Source organism: Stenella coeruleoalba (genome assembly GCF_951394435.1).
Source record: "Stenella coeruleoalba genome assembly, chromosome: 8".
Classification (NCBI taxonomy): Eukaryota; Metazoa; Chordata; class Mammalia; order Artiodactyla; family Delphinidae; genus Stenella; species Stenella coeruleoalba.
The window spans coordinates 103323371-103342176 of NC_137154.1; the positions used below are offsets into that span (position 1 = coordinate 103323371).

Genomic DNA, 18806 nt, shown 5'->3' on the forward strand with positions numbered 1-18806 from the left:
AGTCCGCCTGCCGATGCAGGGGACACGGGTTCGTGCCCCGGTCCAGGAAGATCCCACATGCCGTGGAGCGGCTGGGCCCGTGAGCCATGGCCGCTGAACCTGCGCGTTTGGAGCCTGTGCTCCGCAACGGGAGAAGCCACAACAGTGAAAGACCCATGTACCGCAAAAAAAAAAAAAAAAAAAAAAAAGATGAAAAAGGATTCTAGGATAAAGAACTAAGGTATAAAGCAGAAATATTGAGCAAAGAATTCAGCAAATAAGTATTACATCTAAACAAATCTTAACGTATAACAAAAATAATGATTAATTATAAGAAATAAAGAGATGAAACTATAAATCCTGAACAACACTACCATGAAAGACAAGAAAGAGTAATCCCACTTAAAACATTCTAAGTGCTGGTATTGCTTGAGAGAAAAAGTAAAGACACTGATAAACTTCAGACTAAAAATTAGGTGTTCAAGTTAAATTTTTAATGGTAGCCACTAAAAGAACAGAAAAACCCACTGTAACTTCCAAACAATAAAGAGGGAGGTAAATTTTTAAATGTCAATACCTGTAACAGAATTAAGAATAGAAGAAAATCAATCTTCCTAAGTAGAACAGAAGGCGGGGGGAAGGAGAGAGCAAATTTCCAAATTAAAGCAAGGAGATGGGGTGGAGGGAATTAAAAGCAAAACAGTATAGTCAAATGGTTATCAACAAAATGGTGGAGTAGGCAGCTCCAAACTCCAGTCCGTTCACAGAAACATGAGAAAACAAGCAAAAACTCTCAGAACGAACTTTCTCACTACTCTAGAAAACAGCAGAAACCCATGAACATGTTCAGGGTGAGACACATGCACGCAAAGGACATAATAAGACCCTAAGCTTTAACCTCTAATTAAACTTTAGCTAAGACAGAGCTGTAAACAGCTGGGTTAAGTGTTGAATGAGCACCCCACCACAAAGGAAATGTGCAAAGACTGGAGAAGTGGCTTTTTGTTTGTTTTATTTTTAGCTCCCGACATTCAAGGAATTCCCTGACAAAACCCTTCTGGAACACAAGCTAAAAGAAGAGAGCGTTCAGTGAGCACCTATGACAAGAAATACAGTCTTTGCAAAAACAGTCTGGAAAGGTCACAAACAGACAACTGCAGCCTTCACAAAAAAAGACAGCAAACCTGTATAAAGGGGTGGAATCTGATTCCCAGGGTTACACATTATAACCGTCAAATGTCCAGTATGCAACAACAAAAAAATCACAAGATATGCACAAAAAACTTCACAAGAAAAAATAAATAAAACAAAAGAAAATATCCCTGAGAAGTCCAGATACAAAATCTAGTAGTTGTTTTTTTTTTTTTGGCTGTGCAGTGCAGCTTGTAGGATCTTAGTTCCCCGACCAGGGATGGAACCCATGCCCCCTACAGTGGAAGCAAGGAGTCCTAACCACTGGACCACCAGGGAAGTTCCAGTTTAGTAGATTTTAAACAAACTACATAAAATACACTCAGAGAGCTCAAAGAAACTACACAGAACTAAAGGAAAGCAGGAAAACAATGTATGAATAAGTGAGCATATCAATAAAAAGAAAGCAAAAAAAGGAACCAAACACAGACTTGGGGGGATGACAAATCATTATCTAAAATGAAAATTTCACTAGAAGAGATCAACAGTACATTTAGGCAGGAAGAAGAATCAGTTTACTTAAAGAAAGGGCAAATAAAAGTATACAGTCCAGGGCCCTGGTGGTCCAGTGGTTAGGACTCCACGCTCTCCCTGCTGAGGGCCCGGGTTCAATCACTGGTCAGGGAACTAAGATCCTGCAAGCCACCCAGCACAACCAAAAAAAAAAAAAGTGAAAGAAAGTATACACTCCAAAGAACAGAAAGAAGAAAGAATTAAGGAAAATGAAAAGTACCTAAGAGACTGTAGGACACCATAAAGAGGACCAAAACAATACATTATGGGAATCCCAGAGGAAAACGAAAAAGTCAGACATAAAGAGATTATTTGAGGAGGGATATTAGGAAGATGCAGGAATAGGAGAGCCCCAACTCTAGACCCCTTCACAAAAACAGGTAATAGCAACTGTCCATCAAAGTTTCTAAAGTTATCACAAAGGGCCACAATAAACCAGGTGAAAAGATGAGTCACAAATGGGGATAAAAATCTTTGTAATACACATTGACAGATTCCTTGAACATAATATATAGTGAAAAAAATGAGATAGGTGTATACCCACCCCAACATCTTGAAAAGTATCTGGAATTTAAGTGGGGATCACTAATTATTTGATGAATGACTGAAGAAGCAAACATTGTCTCACTGGAATACAGCACTCATTTTCAAAACTGAATTCATTCTCTTTCCCTGCATATTCTCTTCTACCTCTTGAATTCCCAAAGTAAATAAATATAACTATTCACCCAATTGACCAACCTAATCACCCTTGATTCCTCTACCACCCCCTCCTCTCCACACACCCTTTCTTTTCATATTCCCAGGGTTAAGATCTAACCTAGACCTTTGATTCCTTAATCTCTCCTGTCTTCCCAAAACTTGTCTCTCACACCCGTTCCTTTCTTCCTGTTCTCCACTGCTACTTCCCTAGTTCTGGGCCTCGCTGCATCTGGTCTACACCAGGGGTCCCCAAGCCCCAGGCCACGGACTGGTACCAGTCTGTGGCCTATTGGGAACTGGGCCGCACAGCAGGAAGTGAGCGGCAGGTGAGCGAGTGAAGCTTCATCTCTATTTACAGCCGCTCCCCATTGCTTGCATTACTGCCTGAGCTCCATCTCTTGTCAGATCAGCAGTGGCATTAGATTCTCTTAGGAGCACGAACCCTACTGTGAACTGCGCACGCGAGGGATCTAGGTTGCACGCTCCTTATGAGAATCTAATGCCTGATGATCTGAGGTGGAGCTGAAGTGGTAATGCCAGCACTGGGGAGCGGCTGCAAATACAGATTATCGTTAACAGAGAGGTTTGACTGCACAGAGACCATAATAAATCAATTGCTTGCAGACTCATATCAGAACCCTATCAGTGGGCTTCCCTGGTGGCGTAGTGGTTAAGAATCTGCCTGCCAATGCAGGGGACACGGGTTCAAGCCCTGGTCTGGGAAGATCCCACATGCCTCGGAGCAACTAAGCCTGTGCACTATAACTACTGAGCCTGTGCTCTACAGCCCGCAAGCCACAGCTACTGAAGCCCACGCACCTAGAGCCCCTGCTCCACAACAGGAGAAGCCACTGCAATGAGAAGCCCACGCACCGCAACCAAGAGTCGCCCCCGCTCGCCGCAACTAGAGAAAGCCCGCACAGCAACGAAGACCCAACGCAGCCAAAAGTAAATAAATAAATAAATGTGTGTGTGTGTGTGTGTGTGTGTGTGTGTATATATTTTAAAAACCCTATCAGTGAGTGGCAAGTGACAATTAAGCTGCATCTGGTGGCAGGCTTTACAGTGGCAAGTGAGTTGCTGTACTTCAATCGTACAGCTGCATCTGGTGGCAGGCTTTAAGTCAGAATCCGACACTTGTTTTAGTCCACCCATGGCCCGCCCATTATTTTATTCACCACTTCCGTCTGCGCCTCTTTCCCATACTGTGCAATTTTCTCAGTCATAGTTTTGGTAAGCCCACAAGCTAACCTTAGCCAAAATGAGTAAAAAATAAACATCACTGGAGAGCTTCTTTGAAAAGGGGGGAAGACCCAATGATGAGACAGCAGAAGACTCTAAGAGTGCCAACAAAAAGAAAGCTGCTTTTAAAGGAAAATACCAAGAGTCCTACTTAAATTACGGGTTCATCACAACAGGTAATTCACATTCTCCAAGCCCAATTTGTATAATATGTGGCAACTGGCTATCCAACCAAGCCATGAAACCTTCAAAACTGCTTCACCACGTGGAGACCAAGAACCCTGCATTAGAAGACAAGCCTTTGGAGTTTTTCAAAAGAAAAAAACGTGAACACGAAGAACAGAAGCAATTATTGAAGGCCACCATTTCATCAAATGTGTCTGCCCTGAGAACATCGTTCTTAGTGGCTGACCACATTGCTAAAGCTAAGAGAAGCCCTTTACTATTGGTGAAGAGTTGATCCTGCCTGCTGTTAAGGACATGTGTTGTGAACTTTTAGGAGACACTGCAGTTCAAAAGGTGGCACGTGTTCCTCTTTCGGCTAGCACCATAACTAGACAAATTAATGAAATAGCAGAGGATACTGAGGCACAATTGTTAGAGAGGATTAATGAGTCACCGTGGTACACAATCCAGGTTGACAAGTCTACCGATGTTGACAACAAGGCCACAGTGCTTGTGTTTGCGCGATACATTCTTCAGGAGCATGTGCATGAGGATACGTTATGTGCACTTTTGTTGCCAACCAACACCACAGCTGCAGCACTATTCAAGTCTTTGAATGATTACACATCAGGAAAACTGAATTGGTCATTTTGTGTCGGTATATGCACAGACAGAATGGCTGCCGTGACTGGACGGCTTTCTGGTTTCACTACTCGGGTCAAAGAGGTCGCTTCTGAATGTGAGTCTACGCACTGTGTCATCCATAGAGAAATGCTGGCTAGCCGAAAAATTTCACCTGGACTTAACAACGCTTTGCAGGATGCTATTAAAATTATCAGCCACATTAAAGTACATGCCCTTAACTCACGTCTGCTCACGCAGCTCTGTGAGGAGATGGACACAGAGCACACACGTCTTCTCTTATACACAGAGTGAGATGGCTTTCTAAAGGTAGATCACTAGCCAGAGTTTCTGAGTTAGGAGAGCCGCTCCACAGATTTCTTTTAGAAAAACAGTCACCACTGGCAGCACATTTCAGTGACAGAGAATGGGTCGCAAAACTTGCTTACTTGTGTGACATATTCAATCTGCTCAACAAACTCAATCTGTCACTTCAGGGGAGAACGACAACTGTGTTCAAGACGGCAGATAAAGTGGCTGCATTCAAAGCCAAACTGGAATTATGGGGGCAATGAGTGAACAGTGGGATTTCTGACATCTTTCAAACATTAGCAGAGATTTTGAAAGAGACTGAGCCAGGGCCTTCTTTCTCCCAGCTGGTGCATGATCACCTGTCTCAGCTTTCAGAAGAGTTTGAGTGTTACTTCACAACCACAAAAGACCCCGGAACTGGGAAGGAATGGATCCACAACCCATTTGTGAATAAGCCAGGTGAACTGACTTTGTCCGTGCTAGAAGAGGATCAACCGCTTGAGATCACAAATGACGGTGGCCTTAAAAGTATGTTTGAGACAACGTCAAATCTCCATACATTCTGGATTAAAGTCACGGTGGAACATCCTGAGATTACCACAAAAGCACTGAAAAGCCTGCTTCCATTTCCAACATCCCATCTTTGTGAAGCAGGGTTTTCTGCAGGGACGGCAACCAAAGCGAGATTACGGAGTAGATTGGGCATAAGCAACACACGTCGGGTGTCACTGTCTCCCATCACCCCCAGATGGGACCATCTAGTTGCAGGAAAACAAGCTCAGGGCTCCCACTGATTCTGCATAATAGTGAGCTGCATAATTATTTCATTATATATTACAATGTAATAATAACAGAAATAAGGTGCACAATAAATGTAATGCACTTGAATCATCCCAAAATACTCCCCCCCCCACCCCGGTCCGTGGAAAAACTGTCTTCCACGAAACCCGTCCCTGGTGCCAAAAAGGTTGGGGACCCCTGGTCTAGACAACTGCAGACTAGATGATTACAGTGGTCTTCTAACTGGTCTCTTTCCACTTCCTACTACACACTGATCATGGTACTTTCTTCTCAAAATCCCTCAATACTTTGTCAGTTCCTACTAAGAAATTAATTTAAAGGCAAAGTCCAAATACCTCAGATGAGCCCTGAAGGATGGCATTTCTCCAAATTATCTTCTAAACCACTATGAAAGATTAGGCTACATTCGCCTATAGAAACTTATGACATGAACATAATGATTTATTTTTACTTCCTTCAACTTAATGATATCTCAATCCTTTGCCTATAAGAAATGGAAAACAGAATTTCCAAGTCCCATACTTCTGGATTCCTTACAAATTTATTTTTGGAGTTTTTTTTCCTATACTGAATTCACTTTCTATCACCATGGAAACCAATCTGAAATTAGTGTTGTTAGGATCTTTAAAAATACAACTCTATTCAGCAAGCCTTCAAATATTCAAAAAAGTCCTTTCTCTGCATGGAGAATGGAAATCAGCGTAAAGCTGGGTAAAAATACATCACCCCACCCACATGAAAAACATTCATCAAAGCTTAATCAACAGACTGCAAATGGGGCAAAGAAGGAGTTCTCTTCTTTTTATTCACCTTTTATAATGCTATTACGGTTTCAGTTATTATGGGTTCACTATGACATACCTATGGAGTTTGTAAACAGTTTTCTTCACCCACCATAGCTTGTAGTAGAATATGTAAACATGAAAAATAATTTCTGTTGCACAATATTATGTGGTCTGCTCATCCCAACCATCAACATCCTAAGATTCAACACTGAAAATACCACTTCAAAACACCTGAGCTGAGGATGCCAACTGAAAGAACAACTCTATATTTGAGTTACATCTTAGGTGGGTAAAGTGAAATAAGTTCTAATTTCAGAACATAGGGCAAAAATCAATGAGACAAAACTGCAATTCAAATTTCTTAGGAAAAAGCTAGAGACCTACATGCATCTTAATAAACTTAACAGTCAGTTTTTCCTTCCAGAACCGGAATAGAGCACTGTTTCCTCAGGTGAGTACCAGGTGAAGGAACTGGTTTGCTCATCTTTAAACACCAGAACCACCCTCAGCTCAATGAGAGGTCCACAGCATGAAGAATACATGGGAAATGAGATTAAATGACAGAACAGCAGAATCACATCTCCCATCTTACAGATGCTCACTCCAGAATATACACTTGTCAGGAAACAATACTTCAAGAATATTTTCACACTTCTATTGGCCAGAACTTTTTGAACAAACAGCTTTAGCAGCAGGGTTAAAGGAAGACTGAATGGGAACCCAAATAATAGAGCCCTCCAGAGAGACAGAAAGTCTTTTCTCTCCCCAGAGCCATCTGTTTGTGAAAAAGAACCTTTCCTTCTTTTCCCCAGAGAGGATGTGTTTACATTCCAGAGCAGTGTTCCCTCTCTCCATCTCCAGAAAGGCAGATGGACAGAAGTGCCAGCTAGCCTATATAAACTCCACGTTTCATAATTTCAGAGTTTGTCTCTCGTGGTACAAAATCCCAGCGTACTCACAGGGTATATCTCGTTCTCACATCACCTCCTGGAGAACAAGCCCCTTGCACAGCAGCTTCAGTAGAGAACACTCAGGAAACAGGTATTACATTCATACTTTTTCTGTGCTGTATTTCAGTCAAAACCTGAGCTCTCGTATTCAGGTTAATTTAACTTAATGCTTTATACGAAATTGGATAAAAAGAAACATTAACTCACAGCTTCAGATAACGGAATGATAAAAGAAAATGTAAACCCACAGTCACCTAATGTTCTACACACTAGATGGCGGTATCACATAAAGCACAGCAGAAAGAGACTCACGCCCCAATAGCATCAAGCTGAGTAAACTGATTATATATCTTTGCGTGTGGCAAAAGATTTTTTTCCTTCTTACTGAAAAATAGTTAGTGAATGTGAATAAATGTTTGTTTTTGGACAATGGAGATGATACAAGGAGAAGTGCAATAAAGATAATAAATATACAGAATTTAAAACTACATGTGGTTTTACTTAATAAATAATAAGAAGCCCTTTCTAGCAATTGCTTATCTTTATATTTTTCTTCAGGTTTCAATTTCTGTAAATAAAATATAACACTTATACATCAAATCCTGTAGAGTCTGTTCAAAGTACTATTCAGGGAGAAAATGTCCAAACTCAAATGCACTTATTAAAAAACAATGACCAAAAACAAATAAAATATCAATAGTACCTACACAATTTTATTTATCTAAGGAAAAAAGTATGCTTAGGAATTAATAGTTAATTAATAATAGGGAGGGAGAAATGAAAGGCGGGAGGGAGAAGACAAAGAGTCTCACGTTGATGAATAAAATCCCAAGCTGGTTTCTTGATGAGACCAAGTGTTAAGAATATCTTGTACACAACAATTTATACCCACAAATTTGAAAGCCTACATTAAACGGACAATTTTCTCAGAAAAGATAAAAACTGACCTAAGGAGACATTGACTAGACCTAAAAAGAATCTGACTAGACCAATAATCAAATTATAAGTTGAAATGGTAATTAAAGATTAAGCCCTCAAATGGGACCAAACAGGAAAACTGTACTAAACTTTCAAAGAACAGGTAATTCCCATTTCCACAAACTATTCCAAGACATTTACTTTTTAAAGGGTATGGGGCAGTGAAGTTCCCTAACAGGCTAGTGGACAAGTATAGTACACAGACCAACAGCACTAATGAACATAGACACAAAAATCATAAAATCCTGATAAGAGTGAAAAAGGGAATTTATTTTTTAAATATTTAGCCCAGAAGTAGAGTATGCCCTAGGAATACAAAGATGTTTCAACAATCTATTTCTGTGACCAGAGTAATGATCTGTACTAATTTTTAAAGACAGCTTATTCATGCTCTATATAAAAGTGGACTAAGAACTAAGAACATGACATGGTACAGCCTCTCCTGCTGCGTCATTACATCTTTTTACCTCTTCTTCACCTTGTCACATCCCCAGTTCATTTAAGTCAGAGCTCACAGTTCATCTTAGCTAGAAGGATCATTAGCTGTCATTTGGTTATTCTAGTGTATCCAGTATGAAGATAAGGAAAACAAGACCAAGATTAACTGACAATCTCCCTCAAGGTCAAGACTGCATGGCACAATGAGAGTATCCTACCAGCTGGCCACACCCACTCCACCCCACACCAGTATCCTTTCTCCTCAACAAGACAATGCCATATTATGTCACGTGTTACAACTGAAAATAGTGAACTGATACTTGAACAGGAAAATCAGAGATAGGCTAAGGTCTGCTATAACTGAGCTGAAGTAGGATCTGAACACAGATGTGCAGTCAAAAGCATACGTGTTGCCAATTCACTGGGAAAAGTATACACAGGCTTGGTAATTATTTTATCAGGCACAAATTAAATTACAAACAGGAATGCTGGAGGATGCTCAGTGTTTACAACAGCATCAAAAGGAATAAAATACTTAGGAATAAATTTAACCAAAAAACTGAAACACTTGTATGCAGAAAACTACAAAATATTGTTGAAAAAAATTAAAGAATAAGGGCAGACACCCCATGTTCAAGGACTGGAAGACAATATTATTAAGATGGCTATATTCTGCAAATTGAACTACAGAATCAACATAATTCCTATAAAAATTTCAACTGCTCCTTTTTTTAAAAAAAAAACAAAAATGGACAAGCTGATCCTAAAATTCACATGGAAATCCAGGGGACTTCAGAATAGACAAAACAATCTTGAAAAAGAAGAACAAAGTTGGCAGACACACAATTCTCAGTTTCAAAACACATTACGAAGTTACAGTGATAATAACAGTGTGGTACTGGCATAGAATATATATAGTCGAAAGGAATAGAGGTGAGAGTACAGAAATAAACTCATACATCTATCGTCAATAGATTTTCAACAGGAGTGCCAGGACCAACGGAGAAAGAACAGTCTTTCCAAAAGTGGTGCTCAAAAAACTGGATATTCGCATCCAAAAGAATGAAACTGGACCCCCTACATCACACTATATACAAAAATTAACTCAAAATGGACCAAAGACATAAATATAAGTGATAAAACCATAAAACTCTTAAAAGGAACCACAGGAATAAATCTTCATATCAATCTTCATATTGGGTTAGGCAATGATTTCTCAGATATAACAACAAAAGCATACGCAACCAAAGAAAAAAACAGATAAATCAGATTTTACCAAAATTACAAATTTCTATGCTTCAAAGGATACTATAAAGAAAGTTAAAAGACAACCCACAGGATGTGAGAAAATATTTGCAAATTATGTATCTGATAAGGGTCTAGTATTCCAAATAATATAAAGAATTCTTACAACTCAACAACAAAAAACAAATAACCCAATTAAAATGTGGACTTGATAGACATTTCTTCAAAAAAGTATGTAAACGGCCAACAGCACATCTGTCCAGTCACACCCACTAGGGTGCTATATTCAACAAGACATAGAAAACCAAGAGAATCAAAAACATGTGTTCACACAAAAAATCATACATGATTGTTTACAGTGGCCAAAAAGCAGAAACAATTCAAATGACAACAAACAAGAATGGTTAACAATATGTGGTAGGGCCACACAACAGAATAACATAAAGCCATAAAAAGGAATGAAGTACTGATAAATGCCACAACATGGATGAACCTTGAAAATACTAGGCCAAGTAAAAGAAGCCAGCACAAAAGACAACATAGTGTATTATTATATTTATATGAAATGTCAAGAATAGGCAAATCTACAGAGACAGAAAGCAAATAAACTTAGCAACAACTGTCAACATTTTAAATGTACATACCCTCTGACCCAGCAAATCCTCTTACAGGATTTTATTTAATGGATATATTCATATCAATAAAACCTGGAATATCCATTGATAGGGAACTGATTAAACTATGGTATAATAATAAAATGAAATATTATGTGGCTGTGAAAAAGAATGAGGTGAATCCAAATTACTGAAATTTAAAAAAATACAAAATATACTTTCAAGTAAAAAAGCAATTTTCAGGACAGTATGTATAGAATTCCATCTAGCTATATTTTTTAAAGGTTATAGATAGCTAGGTAGATAGTTATAGCTATAGCTCTATCTAGAGATACTGCTATTTATTTTATAAATATATAGAAAAATTCTAGACAGACACATAATAAATAGTTAATAAAAGAAATAGGGCATAAAGGGAATTTTAACTTGCATTTGTAGTTTTCATCATCCATTCTATTTGATGCTTTACTGTAAATAAATAAATAAATGCACACTCATAAGGAAAATATATTCTTATCCTATAAGAGCAAATTTAAATGGTGAAAAAAGCCAAAATATTAAAAAAGCATTTTTAAAGCAGATTTTATCTCTTCTTCAAATTCATTCATGCAACAAATATTCATTGAGTGATTTTTTATGTGTCAGGCACTGTTATAGATAAATGCTGAGGTGGAAAAAAATAATAAAATATTTAGCATGCCAAATAGTGGTAAATGTTATGGAGAAAAATTAATTACAGAAGAGAGATGAAAACTGCTGGTGCCCAGGAATTGCCATCTTATGTACAGAAAGTACACTTGCTCTGAGAAGACAACATTTGATCAAGTATTTAAAAAAGGGAAGGTAGCAAGTTATGTGAATATCCAGGGAGAAGAACTTTCCAAGTAGAGGAAACAGAGAGTCCAGTGGTCCTGAGGAGGGAGCCTGTACACCGGAGGGAGAGCAGAGGCAACGGTGGCCAGAACTCTAAGTCTTAGGGGAGGAGAAGTAAGAGATGAGGTCAAAGAGGTTAGAGGTAGAGCTTGTAATCCACACAGGGAATTTCAAAGAATTTGACTTTTACTCTGAAAAACAGGAGAAATAATTGGAGGGGTCCGAAAAAGTGACATGATCTGCCTTAACATTTGAAAAGAATCATTCTTGCTGTTATGCCAACTATATAAGACTAATGAAATAATCCCCCTGAAAGGACAACAGCTAACTTAAGATGACAGCTGAGACAGGCAGGGTGGCCAGATCCTGGATATATTTTAAAGACAGAGCCAAGAGTTTTGCTGATGGACTGGATGTGAGGAGTAACAAAAGGAAAGAAATCCAAGATGACTCCAAGGTTTGGCTGGTCAGGAACTGGAAAGATAGAGTTGCTATTCATCACGTTGGGGAACACAGCAGGAGGAGCAGGTTTGAGAGGGGACTGTACTAAGTATCCTAAATTTAAAAGGCTATTAGTCATCCAAGTGAAGATGCAGAGAAGTCCGCTAGAGACACAATGCCACAATTCAAAGAAACCATTAAAATTTCCTTTGTATGTTATATGGTAATGATACTACTAACCCAAATTAACGCTTACATCTAAATTATTTTATAAGCAATTGTGTCTCTCAGTCTAAATAAAATTGAGAATCAGAATTTATAACATATAGGATTAAGAATAATTACTTTCATTTTATAACTGAAAGCCTTAAAGTTAAATATAATACTGTCAAATTTTTAAAATTTAGTGGACAGTGACATTTTCTAGGATACAATGGCCTACTGAAACTATAAATTCTCAGTATCTGAGGAAGAGAAAGAGATACAAATATGAGCACAAGAAATCCGTAAGTCTAAGAGAAATTCCTCAGATCAGAGTGAAAAAAAAAAAAGAAGGTATGCAACTGCAGAATGTCCCACAACTGGGACATATTAATAGGCAAAACTGAGTCAGTCAACTGACAATATGAATACCTATGAGGATATAACAGAGCTACTGAGCTTAAGGTTGATGACGTCTTCCAAACACATTTTACTAAGTTTTCCTACTTATTTTCTCCACAGCACATACTGTCAATCCTATATTAAAAACAAGTAAAGATTCTGAGAAGGAGGATTCTGGGAAGATGGTGGAATAGGAAGCATCAGGAATCTCCCACCTAGACAGTAATTGCACTGGCAGAATCTGATGCAATTATTCTGTAACTCTGGAGTCTATTGAAGGCTTGGGACTTCCAGGTGAAGGCTTGGAGGATACACTGCAGAGAATTTTGGTCCATCTCAGCTCTTAGCACAGTAGCAGCTCCCCATCCCCAGCACCTCGGCACATGCCGCATACACTCAAGGAGCAGGCTGCATGCAGCTTGCGACAGCCAGGGTGGGCAAAAAGGAGGCTGCCCCATAAATAAGAAGGACCTGGGCTCTGATGGCTGCTCCTGATAGCAGAGGTGCACAAAGGCAGACAGTCATGTTGTTACACCCCCCATATTGTTGCAAGCCCCTCCCCCACTAGCTGAAGCAACTTCCCAAGAATTTAAAGGCCCAGTGCCCTTTCCCCTCCTTAATTTTTCTTCTACCCCTTTGGGGAGCCAGACATTACAGACTAGGACATTCCAAACCAACTGCATACATGGGGAAGATGCCCAGGGACACGTGCAGGCTCAGGAAATACCTGAGGAGACCTTAAGTTCACACCTCAGGCTAGTCCTTGGCACAGAGTGAGGCTACAACAATTAAAAATAAAATAAAATAAACAAAAACAAAAAACAGCAAACGTCAGGGAAGGGGCAAAAATCAGATTTCCAAAGTTAGTTACTACTACCACATTCAAATGTCTGAATCAACAAAAAGCCATAAGGTACACAAAGAAATAGAAAACTATAGCCCATCCAAAGGAAAAGAATAAATCAACAGAAACAACCATAAAAAAAAAGTGATCGTAGATCTACTAGGAAAAGACTTTAAGATAACTTTTTTAAGATGCCCTCCAAAACTAAAGAACAATGTAGAAAAAGTAAAGAAAATGACATACGAACAAAATTGAAATATCAACAAAAAGACAAGTTTCTAAAAAGAAATTCTGCATCTGAAAGTACAATAACAACAATGAATATTTCACAAGAGGGACTTAAGGGCAAATTTGAGTAATCAGAAGAAAGAATCAGTGAACGTGAAAATATGACAATGGAAATTACAGAGTCTGAGGAACAGGAAAAAAAAAAAAGAATGAAGAAAAGTGAACAGAGCCTACAGGACCTCTGGGGCACCATGCCATACACACTGTAGGAATCTCAGAACGAAACAGAGAGACAAAGGACAGAGAGAATATTAGAAGAAATACTTCCTGAAAACTTCCAAAATTTGATTGAAGATATGAATATAAATAGCCAAGAAGCTCAACAAACTCCAAGTAAGATGAACTTCAAGAAACCCACACAAGACACATTATAATCAAACTTTCAAAATCCAAATACAATGAAAGAATCTTAAAAGTAGCAAAGGGAGAAGCAACTAGTCACATACAAGGGATCTTCAACGAGATTATCAGATTTCTTATCAGAAACTTTGGAGGCCAGAAGGCAGTGGGGCAACAAATTCAGACTGCTAAAAGAACAAAATTGTCAACCAAGAATACACATCCAGCAAACCACCCTTCAAAAGTGAGAGATAAAATAAGACATTCCCAAATAAGCAAAAGCTGAGGAAGTTCATTAACATTAGGCTTATTCCGCAAGAGAGGCTCAAGGGAGTCCTCCAAGTTGAAATAAAATGATGCTTGATAATAACTAGAAAACATACAAACAAATAAAGACCTCAGTAAAGGTAAATACATGGGCAACCATAAAAGCTGGGATTGTGTAACAACGCTTCGTAACCAGTTTTTGTTTTCTACATGACTTAAGAAACTAATACTTTTTTTAAATTGTAAGTCTAAAAGCGAGTATTGGAAATTTAGTTTGTAACCCCACATTTTGTTTTCGACGTAATTTAAGAGACTAATGTATTTAAAAGAATTACTAGTTTATGTTTTAGGGACACACAATGTAAAAAGATGTAATTATATGACATCAACAACTGAAAGGTATGGGGACCAAGCTGTAAAGGAGCAGAGCTTTGGTATGTCATTGAAGTTAAGCTGGTATAATTAGAGTGTTATAACTTAGGATGTTAAATGTAATCCCCATGGTAACCACAAAGGAAATACCTATAGATAGACACAAAAGGAAATGAGAAAGGAATTGAAACATTTCACTACCAAAAAAAATAACTAAAAGCAAAAGAGGACGAATGCAAAAAATGAGGGACAAGAAATCTATAATACATAGAGAAAACAAATAGCAAAATGACGGAAGTAATTCTTCCTAATCAGCAATTACCCTAGATGAAGTGGATTAAACTCACCAATCAAAAGACAAAGATGGGCCCAATGGATTAAAAAAAAAAAGTGATCCAACTATACGCTAAAAGTCTAAAAGAAGACTCACTTTAGATTAAAAGACACAAACAGGTTATATAAAAAGAATTCCTAAAACTCAACAACAAAAACTAAACAACCCAATTCAAAAATGGGGGAAGGACTTTCAATAGACATTTCTCCAAAGAAGATATACAAATGGACAATAAGTACAAGAAAAGATGCTGAACACCACTAATCATTAGGGAAATGAAAACCTTGTTATACTCATTAGTTTTACAAAAATGTTCAAATGTTATATCATATATATGTTCATCCAGAACCTTGTCTCCTACAAGTGTTTGATTCCAAGCATCCAATGGCACATTACGCATATCTCTACTGCCTCATCATGCCATGGACTATTCATGCTCTCTTTACTATTGGACATAGAGTCATCAGTGTGTTTAATCAGACCGGAGAACCAGGAATCAAGGGGGTGGAAATGGGAGTGGTACCACTCAGTGTTACTCATAGTGACTCACTAGCAAAATTAGTGTTTCCTGTCTCCATGACTACATGCTCTACTGGCCTAGTAGTCTTAGTTCCAAGCGGAGGAATGTTTCCACCAGAAAACACAACAATGATTCCAATGAACTGGAAGTTAAGAATGCTGTTCAGCCACTTTGGGCTCCTTATGCCTCTAGATCAACAGGCAAAGAAGGGCATTACGGTATTGGCTGCTATGACGGATCCTGATCCTGACTATCAGGGGGAAACTGGACAGCTCCTTCACAATGGAGGTAATGCAGAGTATGTCTGGAATAGATGGGATCCCTTAGGGTGTCCTTAGTATCACCATGCCCCATCATTAAACTCAATGGAAAATAACAAGAACCCAGTTCAGGAAGGACTATTAATGGCCAGACCCAGAATGAAGGTTTGGGTTGCCTCACCAGGTAAAGAACCACAACCAGCCGAGGTTCTTGCTGAGGGCAGAGGGAAATACAGAATGAGTAGTGGATGAAGGCAACTGTAACACCACCTACAACTATATGACTGTTTACAGAATCAAGAACTATACTTGCCATGAGCATTTCCTCCTTATTTTGTTATGAATATGTTCCTGTGTGTGTGCGCATGCATGCACGTGTAACAAATATCTTTGTTTTCTTCCCTCTCTTATCACCTTATATAATGTAAGATTTATATCATGGTATTTAAGTATTTTTAACATTACATCACAGTATATTAGTTATGGGTTATCAAGAAGAGTAAACACTACCCAAGGACTTTGCATCCTCCTCTAGGAAAAGGGTTAATGTTTTTGGTTGTATGAAAAATAGTTGATGGTGCTAGGCAGAAGTATGACTTTGTTATTGTCTTTATTTGGCAATAAGTATGGTTTAAGGGGTGCCAAGTTGAGAAGGGGAAGACTGTGATGGTTAATCTTATGTGTCAGCTTTTGGGCAAACATTATTCCAAATGGTACTCTTATTTTTTAGATGAGATTAACAATTAATTCAGTAGATCCTGAGTAAAGCAGATGACCCTCCATAATGGAGAGGGAGATGGAGAGGGAGAAAAGAAGATTACCCTCCAACCACTTGCAGGTCTTAATAGAAAAAAAGACTGACCTCCTCACTAGAAGAGGGAACTGTACCAGCAGAGCGCCCTTGGACTCAAACTGCAACAGCAACCCTTCCCTTGGTCTTCAGCCTACTCTGGGGATTTAGGACTTACTAAAGCTCCACAACCACATGAGCCAATCCTTAAAATCTAAATATCTATCTCTCTCTCCCTCTCTCTCTCTCTACACACACACACACACACACACACACACACACACACACACACAAATTCGTTCCGTTTCACTACAGAACTCTAACATAGCTAATCACACTTTAAAATAATAATAAAATTGGGCTCCTTTAAAAAAGGACTGGTGGGTATCACAGTGTTAAAATACTGAGATATTGTACCACCAATGATCCATGCAACTATAGGGGCAAATGCTTTGCACAGGAGAAGGCCATCAGGACTCACCTCCAGTGCTATGGTTTATATCCACTCTGACTGGTTGTCACACTAGGGGGTCAAAATTTTTAACATCATTCCTTTTCACACTATACATAAATATCAATTACAAGTAACCTGAATGTTAAAGTCAAAACTATGAAACTTTTAGAAAAAAATAGGACAATATCTTTGTAACTTCAGAGCAGGGAAGGGCATCTTAAATATGACAGAAAAACTAAAGTCAGAAGATTTGTACAAACATACAACTACATAAAATAAAGAATAAAACAGTCAATGCCAGAACACTAAAAGCAGAATAAAGAGAGTGAAAGAAACATACCACAGGGTGAGAGAAAGTGTTTTTAGTTCACATACAAAAACAATAAAGGACTAGATGCAACATGAAAGGACTAAGATCCAAAATATGTAAAGCATTCCCATGAATGAATAAGAAAAATACAAGCAAATCTATAAAACAAAATGAGCAAAAGGCTTCATCTAGAGTTTAAAAAAATAGGAATCTCAAATGCCCAATAAACATTTGAAGAGCTGAGCAACCATATCAGAAATGAGGAGACTGCAAATCAAAATGCAGTGAGAGGGCTTCCCTGGTGGCGCAGTGGTTGAGAGTCCGCCTGCCGGTGCAGGGGACACGGGTTCGTGCCCTGGTCCGGGAGGATCCCACATGCCACGGAGCGGCTGGGCCCGTGAGCCATGGCCACTGAGCCTGCGTGTCCGGAGCCTGTGCTCCGCAACGGGAAAGGCCACAGCAGTGAGAGGCCCGTGGACCGCAAAAAAAAAAAAAAAAATGCAGTGAGAAGTAGTTGGCATTTGTACATCAGGATTCACGTAGAACAATGTTCACTGAGATGTTGTTTAAAACAGCCAAAAACTGACAATAACCCAAATTTCAAAAAAATAAAAGAATCAATAAATTACTTGTGACATACGCACACTATGGATTAGTACACAGCTGTGAACAAACTGAACAAACTATGAGTACATACATCTGCAAGGATAAATTTCACAATGTTAAATGAAAGAAGCAAGAAGGAATACATTCAATAATGAAGCCCAAACTGGTTTGACATTTCAACTTACCCCCAAGAACCCCTGATCCTTCTAACCCTGCTCTACTTTTTTACCGTAACTCTTATCTTCTTGGCCGTCTTCTATGCTCTTGAAGAATGGGTCTTTGATTTTGGTTGTTGTTGTTCACTAATATAGCCAAGGCACCTGAAACAGTGCCTCGTATATAGTACTTGCTCAGTAAGTATTTGTTGAACAAATTAGAATAATTCCAATTATGTTAAGTTCAAAAAGGTAAACCTAAATGCCATACTGATTAGGAATGCATATAGAGAGTAAAACCGTTTTAAAAATGTAAGGTAATGAATATTACAAAAGTCATGGTATAAGTGACCTCTCGGGTAGGGAAGGCAAATGAAACACAAGAGGGACACAGGAAAATTTCTCTCTCTTAACCTAGGCTTTAAAATGTACATAAATATGTATATAAAATATATTACAAATGTGTTTTATATATATGTATAACCATAATATACTTTACAATAAGAAAATATTGAAAAAGAACTCCATTAGCACTTCTCTCCCTAACCCCTACTCCACCTTCACCCCAACTCTGATTTATCCATCACCACTATGACCCAACACAACAGTGAGGTAACGACTAAAATAGTTCATGCTATCAAACAGTGGCAAACTCTGTCTAGGGATCTGATAGAAATTCTGAAATTTATACAGATTCTTTTATACTGTTTCCACTTGAAACAGGAGTCATCGGGTGTCAAATATTAGTCAACAGAAGAGAAAAAAGTCTTCACATCAAGCAATAAGACATCCATAGAAAGAACTACTTCTAAGT

At 38.6% G+C, this 18806-nt stretch overlaps 1 protein-coding gene across 7 annotated transcripts in view; it reads right to left on the reverse strand.

Moving 5' to 3' along the window:
- The window catches only part of ARHGAP32 (Rho GTPase activating protein 32), a 272293-nt gene that overhangs the window by 109141 nt on the left and 144346 nt on the right, over positions 1–18806 (reverse strand). The gene's annotated exons all lie outside the window — the stretch shown is intronic.